Raw genomic sequence first — 16,258 nt, 5'->3', positions numbered from 1 at the left:
CCAAACAAGGCTAAGTGGCTGTTCCCAACAGCACAGTTAGAGGTGTAAGAGATGAGTTTTCACACATTTCTTGGGATTGAGCAGTAATGTGAGAACTTGTAGTTTGAGATGAGAGAATGTTGTAGTTAGAGCAGTGCAGGGAAAGAAGCAGAAAGAGATACAGTTTTGTTTAGATTAAACTGCGTGTCTTGTAGACCGAGTTCTTAACTAGGTTTGGAGGAATTAAGGAGTTAAGTTCATGGAAAAAGTAACCGTGGTAGTATTGATTATAAGAGTGATAAGAAGACGCCACCAGTGAGTGAGTGTGTGGAGTGAATCTGTAAGTGCTGGATCACCAATCAACCGAACTGCTTTAAATTATATCAAGTATTGTGAGGTATGTACTGGATGCTCCACTCCAGATATGACAACATTATTCCAACGGTGGCCAAAGTTATGACTTGTATAGTCATGGTATATATTTTTTTGTTCAATAAGGCATTCGCACACAAAATAAAGCGAAGCCTTTGAAGCCTCCTTAACCAGGTTAGTAATATAGCCATTCCATGACAGGTCAGGTGTGCTTGTTGTACCCAACAGATATTACCAGTCTCACGATATCACGTGTTTTTGTTGTTGAAGGTGACCCAGTTTCTATCGCCCCAATCCAGAAGTTCCAAATAGTGATTGATAGTGCGGTATGTGCACATTGAACAGCGAGATGTCGATTGCGTTCGTCTTGCGATTTCAATAACGTGCACTGTCATCTGCAAAGGAGGGGATCGTATGAGTAAAATAATTAATCAACAGAACAAATAATGTTGGAGATGAAACAGAGCTTTGCGGAACACCAGCGTTATTGATGAAGGCTATCTCTTAATTACTGCATATATTTATCCAGGTTTGAGATCAAGATAAGTCACCTATAAACCAAGCTTAACATAATCCATGCTGATTACTGGGAAATGATAATGTCAAGAGGTTGAGGAATTGTTGATTATAGATGAAAGAAGTTCAATATCAGAATATTTTTTTATACTGGAGGAATCCGATAAGCTTTAAAGCTCTTTTTTTTCACAGAAATCCATTTGAAGTGTTGTGAATTTAGCATAGTTTGGTAGTAGTAAGAAAATGTATCGTTTCTTATTTGGCGAGTAAATCTATTTATTACTGTTCTATAGTTAATCAAATCAGAGAGGTTATTTGATGGTTTAGCTTTATTCCAGGCTATATCTCTAGTTCTCATTAATTCAGAAATGTTAGGATAAAACCAAGGTAATATTTAAATAATTACATTTTATATAGCATCATGCCAACAGCACGCCACACCACTGTACATTACTTGTATATAAGTAACAAATCCCATATATTTCCATTGGCTACATACGGCGCAAAAGAAGTCCAACACGTACCAAGCAAATGAAAACCCTTCTACCAATTAAAATCTATAATGAGTAAACAAATTAAGAAATGGCACCAAAATAAAGAGCACAAACAACACATAATTACCACAACAGAAACATGAGCCCGTTAGGTTGCACTCCACATCCTCGACCGCAATCCCAATTTGCCAACAAAGCCAGGAAACATTTACAGGAGTGGTGGCGGTGGAGTGAGTCGCTGGCATCTCACGTATTTGGTCCGCGACATCGTTTGCACGTGTATGATGCGTGGAGTCGTATGGGGACCAGACTTGTGTGGTTTGTCGTTATTTTGTATGCACACCATACACAACTCCCATGTTCTATCACCAGGTGACCTCATGTGCCACAAACACCAGACAATATTAACGCGTTCCTTCCGAGTGGGCAGGTAGGAATTTGGTTGGACAGCGTTATTCGTGCGATCCGTGTCACGCGGCGCAAGCTGCGTGAAGGCGGCGCGTCACGTGGTGCTGAGCCCGCCCGAAGCGCTCTATGAAATACAAATCGAGGGCGTGGCTATACACGACAGACAGACAAATAATCCCTGGTGGGCAGTGTGGAACTGTTCCTACCTGTAATACTTTGTACTTAGGGGTGCCTTTAGCAATGTCTCACGTCCGTGTAGTTTCTGTGCCTCCTCCGCTTGTTCTGGTTTATGCTTTTTATTGGTCTCTCGTTAAATAAAAACATGTAAATGAAAACAATACAACGTATCAAGGCACCATGCATGAAAAGAGCAAGATGACGAACAGGGTGGCAAAATAAGAGCCAGAGGGAAACTAATTGCGATAAAACCTTTAAAAAATGTTGGAGACGAGGCGGCGCCTGGCCAATAAATTATTACCTGTGACGAAGCCCAGGGGAAAGATAGGTTAGGAGACTGAGAGATGCATGGTCAGTGAGTTATCTTCTGCATGGGACAAAGCCCTGGACAACGATTGACTGGCAAGGAATGCGGACCAGGGAATAAACGAGGAGATCGAGAGAGGAGGGAGTTCTGATTGCGGAGTGCTGGAGCGTGGTGTGTTACCTGGCGTATGAATGGGGACGTTACCTGTGGATCATCTAATGAAGAGCTTTGCTGAACACGGCGTGAGCTGAATCCTTTAAAATATGAAGAGTTTTTTCAGGATATCAACACTATCTGAGAGCTGCATTCTGCACAGTCTTCAACTTGCCAAATACCTTATTTGGGACCCCAAACAAATATGTATTGTGAGAATACAAATGCCTGTACCAACCTCTTTGCATTGGTAGATTGAATAAAGACACTTGAGCAATGTTTGTTAGATAGAAATACGAGGTCTTCACGACCTGCCAATGCCTTCACTCCTCTTCAACTGATACAAAATGCCTCAGCCAGGATAATTTTTAACCTCCCCCACAATTTCCACACTTCTGCTCTACATTCCCAACTCCACTGGCTCCCTGTCTACTATCGCTGTCAGTTTACATTTCTCACTCTTAGTCTATAAATCGCTCCATGGTTTTGCCCCACACTATCTTGCTTCTCCCATCTCATTCTATGCTGTTCCTCCCCATCCTCTACGCTCCCAGTCGACCGTCCCTCCCTGTGCTTCCCTCACCTTGCACCCAGTCTCGCTCTGTCTTCTTGCTCCCCTTCACTGGAACCAACTCTCACTGCACGTAAAAACAATCAAGTTCACTATAACACCTTCTGTTCTCCCCACCCAGCCCATCCTACTACTGCTACTCCCTGCCTCTCAGCTACGACCAGGCCTACCTCAACACCTTTTACTACCCCTATCACTGCCGATACCGCTTTCACTGCCCAAACCCCTATCACTGCCCCAGCCCTTATCACAACTCCTATCACTACCCCCACCCCTATCACTAACCCTCACTACCCCAATGCCTATCAGTACCCCAATCACTATCACTACCCCAACCCCTATCACTACCCCGACCCCTATAAACCCCTCCTTAACCACTCCCATCTGTTATCCTGTCACCATAAATACACCACCGCTTTTAATAACCCCACTTTATTTAAACCACTATCATATGTAAAATTACATAATTTCTGTAAAGCACCCTGGAATAAGCCGCTATATACATCTATATCAGATAAGCTGTGCCGCAATGGAAAGAGACAACACAGAACCCCCCAAGATTCCTAATCTCATGCGTCAGGCAGATGTTCTAGCCATCGTCACCATGTACGTATGTATGTTGAACTTGTTTCGCACCGTACTTAGCCAACATCACTAATTGCAGGCGTGGAGGAAAGATAACAAACTAGATTCGAAGCTTTCGTGACTGCAGGAATTACTCTTTGTTTTTTTCGGGAAAGTCACGTAGAAATAAATTAAATAATAATAGAATACGACGTTTCGATTGCAACACAAGCAAACATCATCAAGTACAAATGAATGAGAAAAGAAACATAGTAAACTTGGAAATATAATGCTATACAACAGAGAGTCGGCCAAAAAACAGTCAACACCCCACCTGTTGACTGTGTTGTTGGCCGACTCTCTGTTGTATTGCATTATATTTCCACGATTACTATGTTTTCTCATGCACTTGTACCTAATGATGGTTGCTTGTGTTGCAATCGAAACGTCGTATTTTATTATTTAATTACATTTCTTTCTGCGTGATTTTACCGAAAGAACCAACGAGTAAAGACAACAAACTAAAGACAAAAGGCAATTGTCAAGAAACGAGTTTTCAATCTAGATTAAAAAGTGCATAGCTTAAGTGGCTTCCTAATATCAGAAGGAAAAGTATTCCAGACGGCCACAGAATTGAACATCTGAGAATGTGTGATGCAGTGACCGTTTTTGTTCGCTTGATAGCGAAAAGCTGCTGGTGGATGACTAGATTTTGCACCCTGGTTTGTTCCTTGACAATCAGCAAAGTGTTTTGGTTAATTTGTGGCAAGCACTTTTGTGTGTGATGAGTGCAACATTATAATGTAGTCGTTTGGCAACTGGAAGTCAATACACATCAGCAAGCACTGGACGGACCTGGTCGGATCTTGCAGTATCCATCACGACGCGCGCCAAAGCGTTAATTTTGTAAACGCTGCAGCTTGCTAATGGTTTTACCAGACGTCTGTAGGGTAGTGAATTTCAATCATCGAGCCTTGTCGATACTATGCTACACGCCACCGTGTTGGCTATGTCATGACTAGTTAGTGGTAAAATGTGTCGTAGAGCCCTGATATTACATTTCAGGCCCTGACTATATTTTGTACGTGGTGACAAAACTAAATATTCTGGTATGGTGCCGAGACTCTTTTAGATCGGTAGAAAACTGAATCTTGAAGGCTGCGACTACCACACCTGATCCTGCCACAAATGTTTCTACTTGAGCTTGAGTGCCAACTAGCAGAACCTCCGATTTTTCTGAATTAAGCAGCATTTAGTGTCGTGCAATCCACATGTGCACCGCTCACGTGCCATCTTTGATGTTACCAAGGCTCCCCATATCTAACTTTGACTTCACTGCAGTGTACAATTGTGTATCATCAGCATATTGATGTAACTTGATGTCATGCGATGAGATGACATCGGCAATCAGAGATATGTTGAAATTAGGAGGGTCCGAGGGTGGGCCCCTGTGGTACGCCAATTCGGCACGTCATAAGCGATGACTGTTTGTCACACAGCCTGACGAACTGTGATCCACCATGCAGGTATGACTCAATCCAGCCCAGGGCCATACTCTATACATTGAACCTTGACCTTTGTCGCCCAATGAGTATCTCATGGTCGATGGTGTCGAAGGTGGCTGAGAGATCGAGACCAACCTACGCTGTGGCGGCACACCAGTCATCCATGATCTTGTAGGGATCATCAGTGGTCTTTAGTAGAGCCGTCTCAGTGCTGTGGAACTTCCAGTACACCGACTGCAATGGGTTGAACCTGCTCTATGAACTTTGAAACCGTTTTGAGGTTTGAGATTGTGCGATAGTTCGTAGGGTTACTATGGCTGAAGACAAATATTTTTAAGCAGTCTGGGAAACAGCCCTCTTTACACGAAAGATTTTATAGGTGTTCTTAGGTTTTTTCGATAAAGTCACGTCGGTAAAAAATGAAAATAAATAAAAGTAAAATAAAATAAAAAATCACGACGTTTCGGAGGCAACACAAGCTTCTGTCTTCAGGTGGAAGACGGAAGCTTGTGTTGCCTCTGAAACGTCGTGATTTTTATTTTATTTTACTTTTATTAATTTTAATTTTTTACCTACGTGACTTTACCGAAAAAACCTAAGAATATGAATCCTTGCAGTCACGAAAGCTTCAAATCTAGAATTTTATAGGTGGACAATCAGCAGCGCAAGCACGTCCAAGCAAGATTTGAGACACTACATGTGGATGTCGTCGAGCATTGATATCTTATTTGGCAGCCATGCGATGAACATCGACAACTCTGCCACCGACGTTGGTTCCAGGTTGATCAAACTCTGATGGCAGACTGGGAGAATGTGTTGCCTTCAAATTAGAAGATCATCTTGATTGTCAAAATTGTATTGGTGAAGAGCATCGCAAGTACTGCGCACATACCTGGTTGACTTGTTGATGGCTCATTGAAATGCAGAAGACCCTTCATGACGCACCACAGAGCATGGGGGCTCCGAGCCAACTCATTGACACCCAGAGCATACAACGATCGGCGAACCTCAATGATGAGTCAGACAGTCTCGAAACCAGTTTTCTTCCAAAAATGCTCCAGCTGTCTCCACATCTGCTTCACAGTGATCGCCTCTGGTGACAGCCAGTTAATTGCCACCTTTCCCATTCTCTTTGTGCTTGTTTGGATGGGCATGAGTTCACCAAGAGCAGTGATGTCATTTTAAAACAGAGCTGCAAATGAATCAACTGTCGATGCAGGATTGAGATATTCCAATGTTGACCGAATCTTCTAACGGAAAGCATCGTGATCCAATCGATTCCAGTCTCTGTAGAATATCGTTATGATATCTTCTTGGTTCTTTCGGTAAAGTCACGTAGAAGGGAAGTAATACAATAATAAAAATAAAACATAATAAAACAATTCTCACGACGTTTCGGCTACAACGCAAGCAGCCGTCTTCAGGTGAAGAATGAGACAATGCCAAGCTAGGAGCTTATATATAAGCTGCGTTGGAGGTGGAGGAAAGAGCGCCTTAACAAAAGAATGTGCATGTGAAGAGGAATTTAGCATATTCATGGAAAATGCGTAGGAGGTGGGCGGGGGGGTTTCAAAGTCATATTATGCCCATGCATTATGCAGGATCAACAGCACCAAAGGGGGGGGTGCAGGGATTAGCAGTAACAAAGGAAAGGAATGTTAATGATATGTAGCTGCAGTTACTCAACCACCACGTAGAAAACTAAAGTATAAATAGCATAGCACCATCAGTATACTTACTATACTCTACACTAAGCTGAGTTACTAACAGCAAGTAATACATTACAATTCTACGTCGTAAAAATTATATAATATGCTTCCATCTAAACTTTATTCTATTGCATCAACGAGCATATACCGTACTATATACTGCCAACATTAAATTATATACTGTATTGCTGTAAACCAACCTATATCTTATACATTTAATATAACACTATGTATTATTCTACCCACCCTAATGTGTGTCGAAATGGTTTATTACGTCCTTCCAATGATTGCTAAGCCAGAATCCATCTTCTCGGTTAAAATTGTCTCTGTGTTTGTATATGTGGATCGCCTCATGAACGAATCTCTCATGATAGCCAGATGGCTTGCAGAGAACCTCTGTCTTGGAGAAGTCAATGTCATGTGAGCCCACTGAATTGTAACAGTGATCTGCCACGGCTGAGGTGTTTGTCCTACCGTGTTTCAGGTCTGCCTTATGTTCACGGATGCGGTCCGAGACATGTCGTTTGGTTTCTCCAATGTAACTGCTACCACAGAGGCAACTTAGTTTGTAGACGCCAGGGTACTGTATGTCTGGAACCACATCTTTTACAGACGGGACCAGATCACGGATTTTATGTACTGTGTTGAATCGGACCTGGATCTTGTGTTTAATCAGGATTTTGGAGATCTTTTTTGTGACCCCAGCAATGTAGGGTAAGGTGATGGTCTTGAAAGGCTCCTCAACAGGATCCTTCTTGATGGTTGGAGTGATGGCTTTGCGGATTGTGTAGTCGGAGTAACCATTAGCCTTAAGAGCTTGGCGTACGTGTTTGAGTTCACTGGAAATGTGTTCATGGTCGGAGATGCATTGGGCTCTATGATATAGAGTCTTGATGAGGGAATTCTTCTGGGATGGATGGTGGTGGGAATCCGGTTTTAGATAAGCAAATCGAAATTTATCGTTATGATAGGTGGGCGAATCATTGGTAATGCCACTTTACATGTTACGAGACTGTGAATTGAAATACCCACATCTTTGATCACATTGATCACAGTTATGGCTTTGGCGGATATGAAAATGTGATGCAGTGTATTCCTTGTGCGACATGTTGCGCCACTAACGTGTTGGGTTAAACTGTAACTGTCATTAATCTCAGCAAGATCACTGTTGATTTTACTACAAGAACCAGTCGTTCCAGGACAGTTTAGGTCATCACAGATGATGTAGCGAGAGTCAAGTAACCCACAGTCTAGCAAAGCTCAGAGAATGATTCCGACAGTAGTGAAGACGGTGGTCGATAGATGACAGGGATTGTAAGATCCCACATGCTCTTCGTTATTTTCACAAGCAGCAGCTCGAATGACATGATAGTTAGAGTCACTCAGGACTTTCACGAAGATGTATTCACGGTCAATCAATGCGATCCCACCACCATGGGGGCTGACAGTGCCAGGCTTTCTGCAACGGTGTTGATGTAGAATAGCGTATCCGTTAGGTGCAGCCTCGTGCTTAATGACGTCTGGACAGTCATCATATACGCAGGTTTCGATGACAGCAAATATGTTAAGTCCATAATCGTTGATCAGATCATGAATCAGCGCCATTTTGTTGACTATGTAGCATGCATTGACCAATCCAAAGTTGAGGAGCCCTGTTCCGGGATTTGGCTCGATAATTGACCACCTGAATGTGAAATTGTAGTTGTTGCTCTGCATCTACATCAGACATACGAAAGAAGAAGCAGCAGTGTGGCAATGAAGGCGCTCTTCCGTGATTGTGTGGATGAAGGGCGGAAGAACTGACCAGATCTGCAGCACAACCACATGCGAGACATTGCAACAAGTAACGAACATGGTCGGGTAAGTGTCGGCATTTCCACAGCAGATCTTAGAAGAGGGTGTGGAACTCGAGTAGTTTTAACCAGAAAGTCGACCGATCAGCACTCTCATCTGCATGTTGGATTCTGGGTCTAGTCTGCTGGTGAGTCCCACCGCAGTATTCGTGGCGTTTCGATGAGATAGAATTGGTTTGTCGACCCAAGCCATGAGCAGTTTCCGGTATGGCCCTCAATTCTCAAGGGAAGAGGGGACACATTCCTTGACCAGACTACTCAGCTCGCTCAGCCGGAGTCCCGCGAGAGCAGGGCCTGGTCGCAGTCGTATCAACAGAAGCAGAAGCTGCAGTGTCGACATTGCAAGGTATTGTTGCTGATCTTGCTGCTGTTGTTGTTGGAGGCATTGCTTCTGTTATTTCTGTTGTGTGCCTTTGATCAAATCCAGGGAAGGCCCATTGGGTAGTGCAGAATGTAGCATTGTCCACAGTTTTCACTCGAGAGTCGGTGGTCCAGTCCAAGGCTGCGTGCATTGTACACGCATCGTGTTGGCCTTGGAGGAGTCTTCTCTAAAGCTTTGGCTGTCTGGAGAAGTTTGTCACCATCCTGCGGCTCCTGCACGACGACATGACCACAACCGTGCTGAGTTTGGGATCTGAAAAGGATGCCTTTGAGATCCAAACGGGTGTCAAAGAGGGCTGCATGATCACCTCCGCCTTATTTACCATCTATCTGCTCATAGTCACCCGCCTCGCCCACGGTCTTCTTCCATCTGACGTCAGCATCCAGTACTGTCTAAACGGGAAGCTCTTTAACCTCATGTTTCCGGGCAAAGAAGAATCTGACCACAAAGTACATTCACGACCTGCAGTTTGTAGACGACTCGTGCGTGGTGACTCACTCTGCACAGGACATCCAGATGACCCTCGATGTATTCAACACTGCATATAAGAGACTTGGCTTAACCTTGAACATCATCAAAACCAAGGTCCTCCACCAACTGCCATCGGACCAGCCAAATATCACCCTGACTATGTCTATTAAGAGGCCCTTGAATATGTGAAGTATTTCCCTTACCTCGGTAGTCATCTCTCCCAAATGGCCACCGTCGACAAGGAGATTCAACTCAGAGTCTAGTGCCGCCTTCTATAAACTGTGCCAGCATGTATTCAATAATAAAGATCTCCGCAGAACAAAGCTCCGAGTTTTCCAGGCCAATATTCCAATGCTCCTCTACTGCAGTGAAACGTGGACAACCTATCGGCATCATGTCACTGCACTCGAGTGCTTTCATCAGCACTGCTTCCACTAAATTTAGGGGCTAAAGTGGGAAAACATCTGCACCTGACAGTGTCCTCCTCTAAGCTGACACCACCAGCATTGAAGGAATACTTCTAAAAAATAACAACTTCGATGGACTAGCCACTGCATCTGCATGCCTGAGAACCGCCTTCCCCGCCAGATCTTTTTTTCTCAGTTCTACAATGGTCAGCAAAGAGGAGATGAAAAAGGAAGTGGTTTAAAGGACACCCTCAAGCTCTCCCTGAAGCGTGCACACGTCAGTCTTCAAGACTGGGAGGAGCAGGCTTCCGACGGCCTAAGGTGCCACCACCATATCCACCAGGCCGCAGCCCACTGATGACCCAACGTCTCCATGCTGAAGTGGATTGCCGCCAAGAAAGAAAGGAAAAGGAAGCCAACCCGGCACTGCAGATCTCACTTCCACCTGGGACCACGTGCCACCAATTCCCAAAACTTTGCGAATCCAGAATTAGACTCCTCAGCCACGTCAAGAGCCAACCACCAATCCTAATGGACATCATCCTGATGTGTGTATATTGTGAGTGTACTGTGTACATTGTGAGTGTGATGTGTGTGACGTTTATACATTGTCTGCGAAAGTGTGTAAATTATATATTAGCTGCCAGTCATCTCAATTAGTCAACCCATGGCACCTGGGTCTGTTTCCATGACCTCCTGTCAGCAGGCCTTCAATATATTCTTTGGGTCTTTCGGTAAAGTCACGTAGATAGGTTCAAAGAAATAACAAAAAATAACAAAAAAACTACGACGCTTCGATCGCAACACAAGCGTTCGTCATCAGGAAGAAGGGGTTAGCTTCTAAAGGTAAACTATTTATAAAGGTTTTAAATAAGCGTAGTCCAAATGTCAGCAGCCAATATTAATGTAAGTGGTGGGCAGCGACCGCGACGGTGGTGGGTTTTCCCACCAACCAAAGGGCTGCCCAGTAAAAATTTTCATGATAATGTAAGATCGTTGAGCGGCCTCCATGGCGGGCGCCCTGAGGTGGCTATGTTAATGTGAGTGTTTAGCACGTTAATGGAAGATCGCAAAGCAAAAACCTAGAGCTCGGTGAGCTGTGTTAAGTGGCTGTGTTAGGGTGAGAAATGTAACCTGTTAATGTAAAATCTGAGAGCCGAAAATAACAACATCGGAAGGTGGTAGGATGGGAACATCACAGCCAGTTATGACTTAAACTGGTTGATAACGTCATTACAATGATTGCTCAGTTTATACCCATCTTCTCGATTGAAATTGTGTCTGTGTCTATATGTAGTGGTGATACGCGCTGGGATTAGGGATCGTATGCCAGCGCGTAATGATTGGCTGTGTATGTGGTGACGCGCGCTGACGGTGGAGGATCAGGGGTCAGCGCGGGGTCGTGGGTTACGGGGTACTGATTGGCTGTGGGCCGGTGACGCACTGAGAGGGAGTGAACGGGTGGCAGCGCGGTGTGATTGGTGGAGTAGTGTTAACACGCGCTGGGGAAAACGGATCGTAGAGAGAGTGCGTCGTGATTGGTTCACTAAGGAGCGATGCTCACGTCGACGTCCGCATCAGCTCCGTCTCTCGTGAGCAGGGGCTATAAAAGGGGATGCACACAGGCGTAAGGGCAGTATGTAACCAGCGAAGAATGAAGACGGGGATGAAGACATAGGGCCCTGCGGTACCTAGTCCCGCTGTCCTAACGGGACCGGGACTCTGTGTAACCCAGAGGCGAGTGTAGTGTGTGTAGCCATAGGCATAGAGTCTACACGAGCCGAATGTATTGTGTGTAGCCAGAGGCATAGGGTCTACACGAGTCAAGTGTATTGTGTGTAGCCAGAGGCATAGGGTCTACACGAGTCAAGTGTATTGTGTGTAGCCAGAAGCATAGAGTCTACACGAGTTAAGTGGAGTGTATAGTCCAAAGGATAGAGACCACCCGTTGTATTGTGACACGTCAAGATTTAATAAAAGTGTGTTACCCGTCAAGAAGTTCCTGCCGTCAATTCCAATACTTCATATATATATAGATGGCTTCATGAACGAATCTTTGTTGATAGCCAGTGGGTTTGCAAAGTACCTTCATCTTCAACACTTCACGTGGCCTCAAAGTTCACCTAGCCTGGCACAAGCGCTGTGGTGAACGGCTGTTGTTATGTATATTGTGTGTTTGTACAGCGAGCATGTGGGATGTACTGAAATATTTCACACAAGCCTGCTGTTATATCAAATAACTGGACTATATGAACTCACAAAGTAAACAGAGAGGGAAAGAGATCAGCTCGTCGGGAGGAGCGGGGACGGCGGCGGACGTTCTACAGGGTCGCCCCGCAGATTCCCGCCAAAATGACTTGGCGATTCCCGCCATTTCATCTGCGCCGACTTTTGGCGGGAACGGACATCACCACGTGGCAGCGGTTCTCCAAGCGCGCCCGCTTACGTCACCAACGCGTGCTGCGGACCGCCATCAAACGCCCGCCACTGGGGCCGCCATCTTACACACCAACGGGGCGGCGGAGAGGAAGCACGAGGAGGAGGACGACTTCATCTTTCAACAGCGCCTTCCCGCGTTGTCAGCCTTCAAGGTGGAAGGCGGGGACTGGAGCCAATTTCAGCGCAGGTTTTTGGCGCATCAGGAGATGTCCGCCTGGTCCGACGCTACGGCACTGCGGGCACTGCCTGCCATGCTGGACGACAACGCGCTCGCGGCCTTCACGTCCGCACGCAGGTCGGACCGCTCCACGCTCAAGGATGCGCTGGCTCTCATGGCCAAGGTCTATGGTCCTCCCTCGGCGTGTCGCCATCATTTTTATGCAAGACGGAAGGCGGACACGGAGACCGTGCTCGCCTATCGCACGGCGTTGCTGGCTCTCGCCGACGCCGCGTTCCCTCGTATGGACGAGGAGGGCCAAGATGCGATGGTTTTAGAGCAACTGCTCAAGTTGGCGCAGGACCTGGGGGTCCCCATCAACACGGCCGACGAGACCGATATTTCTTCCTTACGGGTCGCTACGAGCATACAAGCGCACGAGGTCCTTCAACGTAAACAAGGGGTCGTCTGCAACGCTGCCGTGGCCTCAGCTCCGGGCCCGGTAGTCACCGTGCCCCAAGTCGTCAGCCCACGAGAGGAGGCGTTCATCGCGGGACGACCGGGGGACTGGAGGTCGGGGGGTCGTTCGCCTCTGCGATCGGCCCGCAAGCTGGAGCAACCGAGATCTCCGACGACTGTCATCACGTGTTATAACTGCGGCCTCCGGGGCCATGTGGCCTCCGGTTGCCGCGCCCCACGTCAGCGCGCCATGGGACCTCGGCTGGACGACGAACAAGGCCCCAAGTCATCCCTGCAAACCCCGGCAAGTCGCGGCACCTCACATGCCCGGCCCGCATACTCGACACGCATGGGCCGTCGCGTTGCGGCGGAGGAGAGCCGAGTAGGGTTCGGGGATTCGGTTTGGCGAGGGGGGTTCGGCCGGGACCGGGGAGACATTAAATGGTCGGAGTTGGGGCACAGAATAGTGGCTGCCTCAGCGGGTTAATCCGTCGTTACGGGATCTATTGATGGGGTCGAGGTCAGGGTGTTAGTGGACACGGGGGCATCGGCGACTATTATATCGGACCTCATTTATAACATTCTCCTTGTACAATGTCGTCCGCTTCTTCCGGTGGATGTGCCATTTTACGCCGCTAACGGGGGATCGTTGGGCATTATCGGTCAGATTAGGGCGTCCATTTGCATTGGAGATATCAAATTGTCGGGACCCGTTTTCGTTTCGTCCTCCCTGGCGGTTCCTTGTTTATTGGGCACTGATTTTTTGGCAAAAATGCCCATCAAAATTCTCATTGATCAGCGTTGCATTGAACTACCATCGGGTCGCCGTATTTCATTTTTGACGAGCCCTACTGAAATTCGGATGGCGTGCGCTACGATACAAGCGTTAGCGACACAGACCATGCACGTGCCCCCGGGTTCACAAATGTTAATTCCCCTCCGGTTGCGGAAACCATGGGTGAGGGAGGCCTCGGAACAAGGCATGCTTTTGGGTCCTTCTAATAGGGCTGTTGGAGGTCTCGATTTGTCGGTGGCTCACACTTTGGTTGGGGCTGACAGGGATCCGTTTGTAATGGTTTTAAACGCTGGGTCGCGGCCGGCCGTCATTCAGCAGGGCACCGTGCTAGCTCACGCGGCGCGGGTCCCTGCGGAAGAGCGGCTGGTTGCGCAGGCTGATCCGAGCCCCAAGCAAAACGTAAAACCGAAGGAGGACCTCGAATGGGTCGATTCGCTGTGCGCGGACTCGGACGATTTGTCAGCGGTACAGTTGGGTGCGCTGCGCGGGTTGCTGATTGAATTTTCGGATGTCTTCAGTAAACATAAGTATGACATTGGGTGCACGGACCTGCTACGCCACCACATTGAAACGGGCGATGCGGCACCGGTCAGGCTAAATCCCTTCCGACTGAGTCCTGCTGAGAAGGAACATGTTCAGTCGGCCGTTAACGATATGCTAGAAGCCGACATTATTTCGCCTTCTTCCAGTCCTTGGGGAGCACCTATTGTGCTCGTTAAAAAGCAGGACGGGTCCTTGCGATTTTGCGTCGATTTCCGTCGCCTGAATAAGATCTCTGTGGCCGACGCGTATCCGCTCCCCAGGATGGATGAGTCCCTCGACGCATTGTCTGGTGCGCGATACTTTTCGACTCTTGATTTATTATCCGGATTCTGGCAGTTGCCACTCGACGAAGAGTCTAAGCCTAAGACTGCATTTCGGACTCCAGGGGGCCTGTTTCAGTTTAACCGGTTACCCATGGGACTTCACTCCTCTCCTGCGACGTTTCAGCGCCTTATGGAGTTGGTTTTGTCAGGCTTGCAATGGGATACATGCCTCATTTACCTTGACGATGTCATTGTTTTCAGTAAAACGTTTGAAGAACACCTCCAGCGATTGAGAGGGGTGTTCTTGCGAATGCGATCGGCTAAATTAAAGTTTAAACCGGCCAAATGCCACCTTTTTCGTAAATCCGTTAGATACTTGGGTCACATTGTCGACTCTTCGGGGATTTCTACCGATCCTGCGAAGACGGACTGTGTCAGTTCGTGGCCGACGCCCACGTCAGTTTCGGACGTGCGCAGTTTCATCGGCTTTGCTTCTTATTATCGCCGATTCGTTGAGCACTTCGCCACCATTGCAAAACCCTTGCACGCTCTAACGGCGAAAGGAGTGAAGTTCCGATGGGGACCGGAGGAGGAGGCTGCATTCTGTTCCCTCCGGGACGCCTTGGTAGGGGCCCCACCCTTGCGCTATCCGGACTTTGCGAGTCCCTTCTTGCTAGACACGGATGCTAGCAACACGGGCATTGGGGGGGTGCTGTCCCAAGTCGTTGGAGGGGTCGAACGGGTGGTCGCCTATGGTAGCAGAGTGTTGTCGCCGGCAGAGCAGCGCTACTGCGTCACCCATCGCGAGCTGCTTGCCATTGTTTTTTTCGTACAACAATTCAGACCATATCTCTATGGTCGTCACTTTACGGTCCGGACGGACCACGCGGCGCTCCAATATTCATTGCGGGTCGCCCAGCCCTCGGGCCAATTGTCGCGGTGGTTGGAAGTCCTCTAGGACTATCAGTTCACGACTACATACCGTAAGGGGTTGCGACACACAAATGCCGATGCCCTGTCGCGTTTGTTGCCTTGTCACAAATGTGAGTGCTTATCGGGATCGGCGCGCTGTAAACCGCCAGTTACGGAAGGTATGGAGGCGTTGGTTGCGACCGCGGGCACACCAATTGGGGATGTTCCCGCTACCCCAGGGGGTCAGGACTCGCTGCTCTCACTGTCGCTGATTGAGTGGGGCCGTCTCCAAATGGCGGACAGCTCCCTGTTAGCATTGCGCCGCAGGACGGGGGGTTCCGAAGGTGACCATGAACGAACTGGCTCCTACGTACTTAAGCAAGGCCTGTTAATGAGATGGGACAGTTTGTCCCGGCGGCACGCGATTGTGGTGCCTTCTGCTGTGAGAGGGAAAGTTGTCTTGGCCGCACACGAACGCCTCTTGCATTTGGGAGTTAACAAAAGGCTTGCCCTGCTTCAGCGTGACTATTATTGGCCGGGAATGGGGAGTGACGTGGTGAATATTCTGAAGGGTTGTGTTGAGTGCGCCAGACGGAAACCACCGCCCGTGGCAGCTAATCCACCGCTGCAATCTATTCAGGTCTCGCGCACTAACGAGCTCGTTGCACTCGATATTCTGGGGCCTTTTCCAGTCACGCCTAGGGGTAATAAGTACCTGTTGGTGGGGGTCGAATATTTTACCCGGTGGCCTATGGCGTGGCCACTCGCCAACCAGTCGGCGGCGGCTGTGACGGACGCCTTTGTCCAGGGCTACATCCTGG

Source organism: Lethenteron reissneri, chromosome 69 (genome assembly GCF_015708825.2).
Source record: "Lethenteron reissneri isolate LAM-NWPU_2019-01 chromosome 69, ASM1570882v1, whole genome shotgun sequence".
NCBI classification, from domain to species: Eukaryota; Metazoa; Chordata; class Hyperoartia; order Petromyzontiformes; family Petromyzontidae; genus Lethenteron; species Lethenteron reissneri.
Note: the sequence above shows the minus strand (reverse complement) of the source record.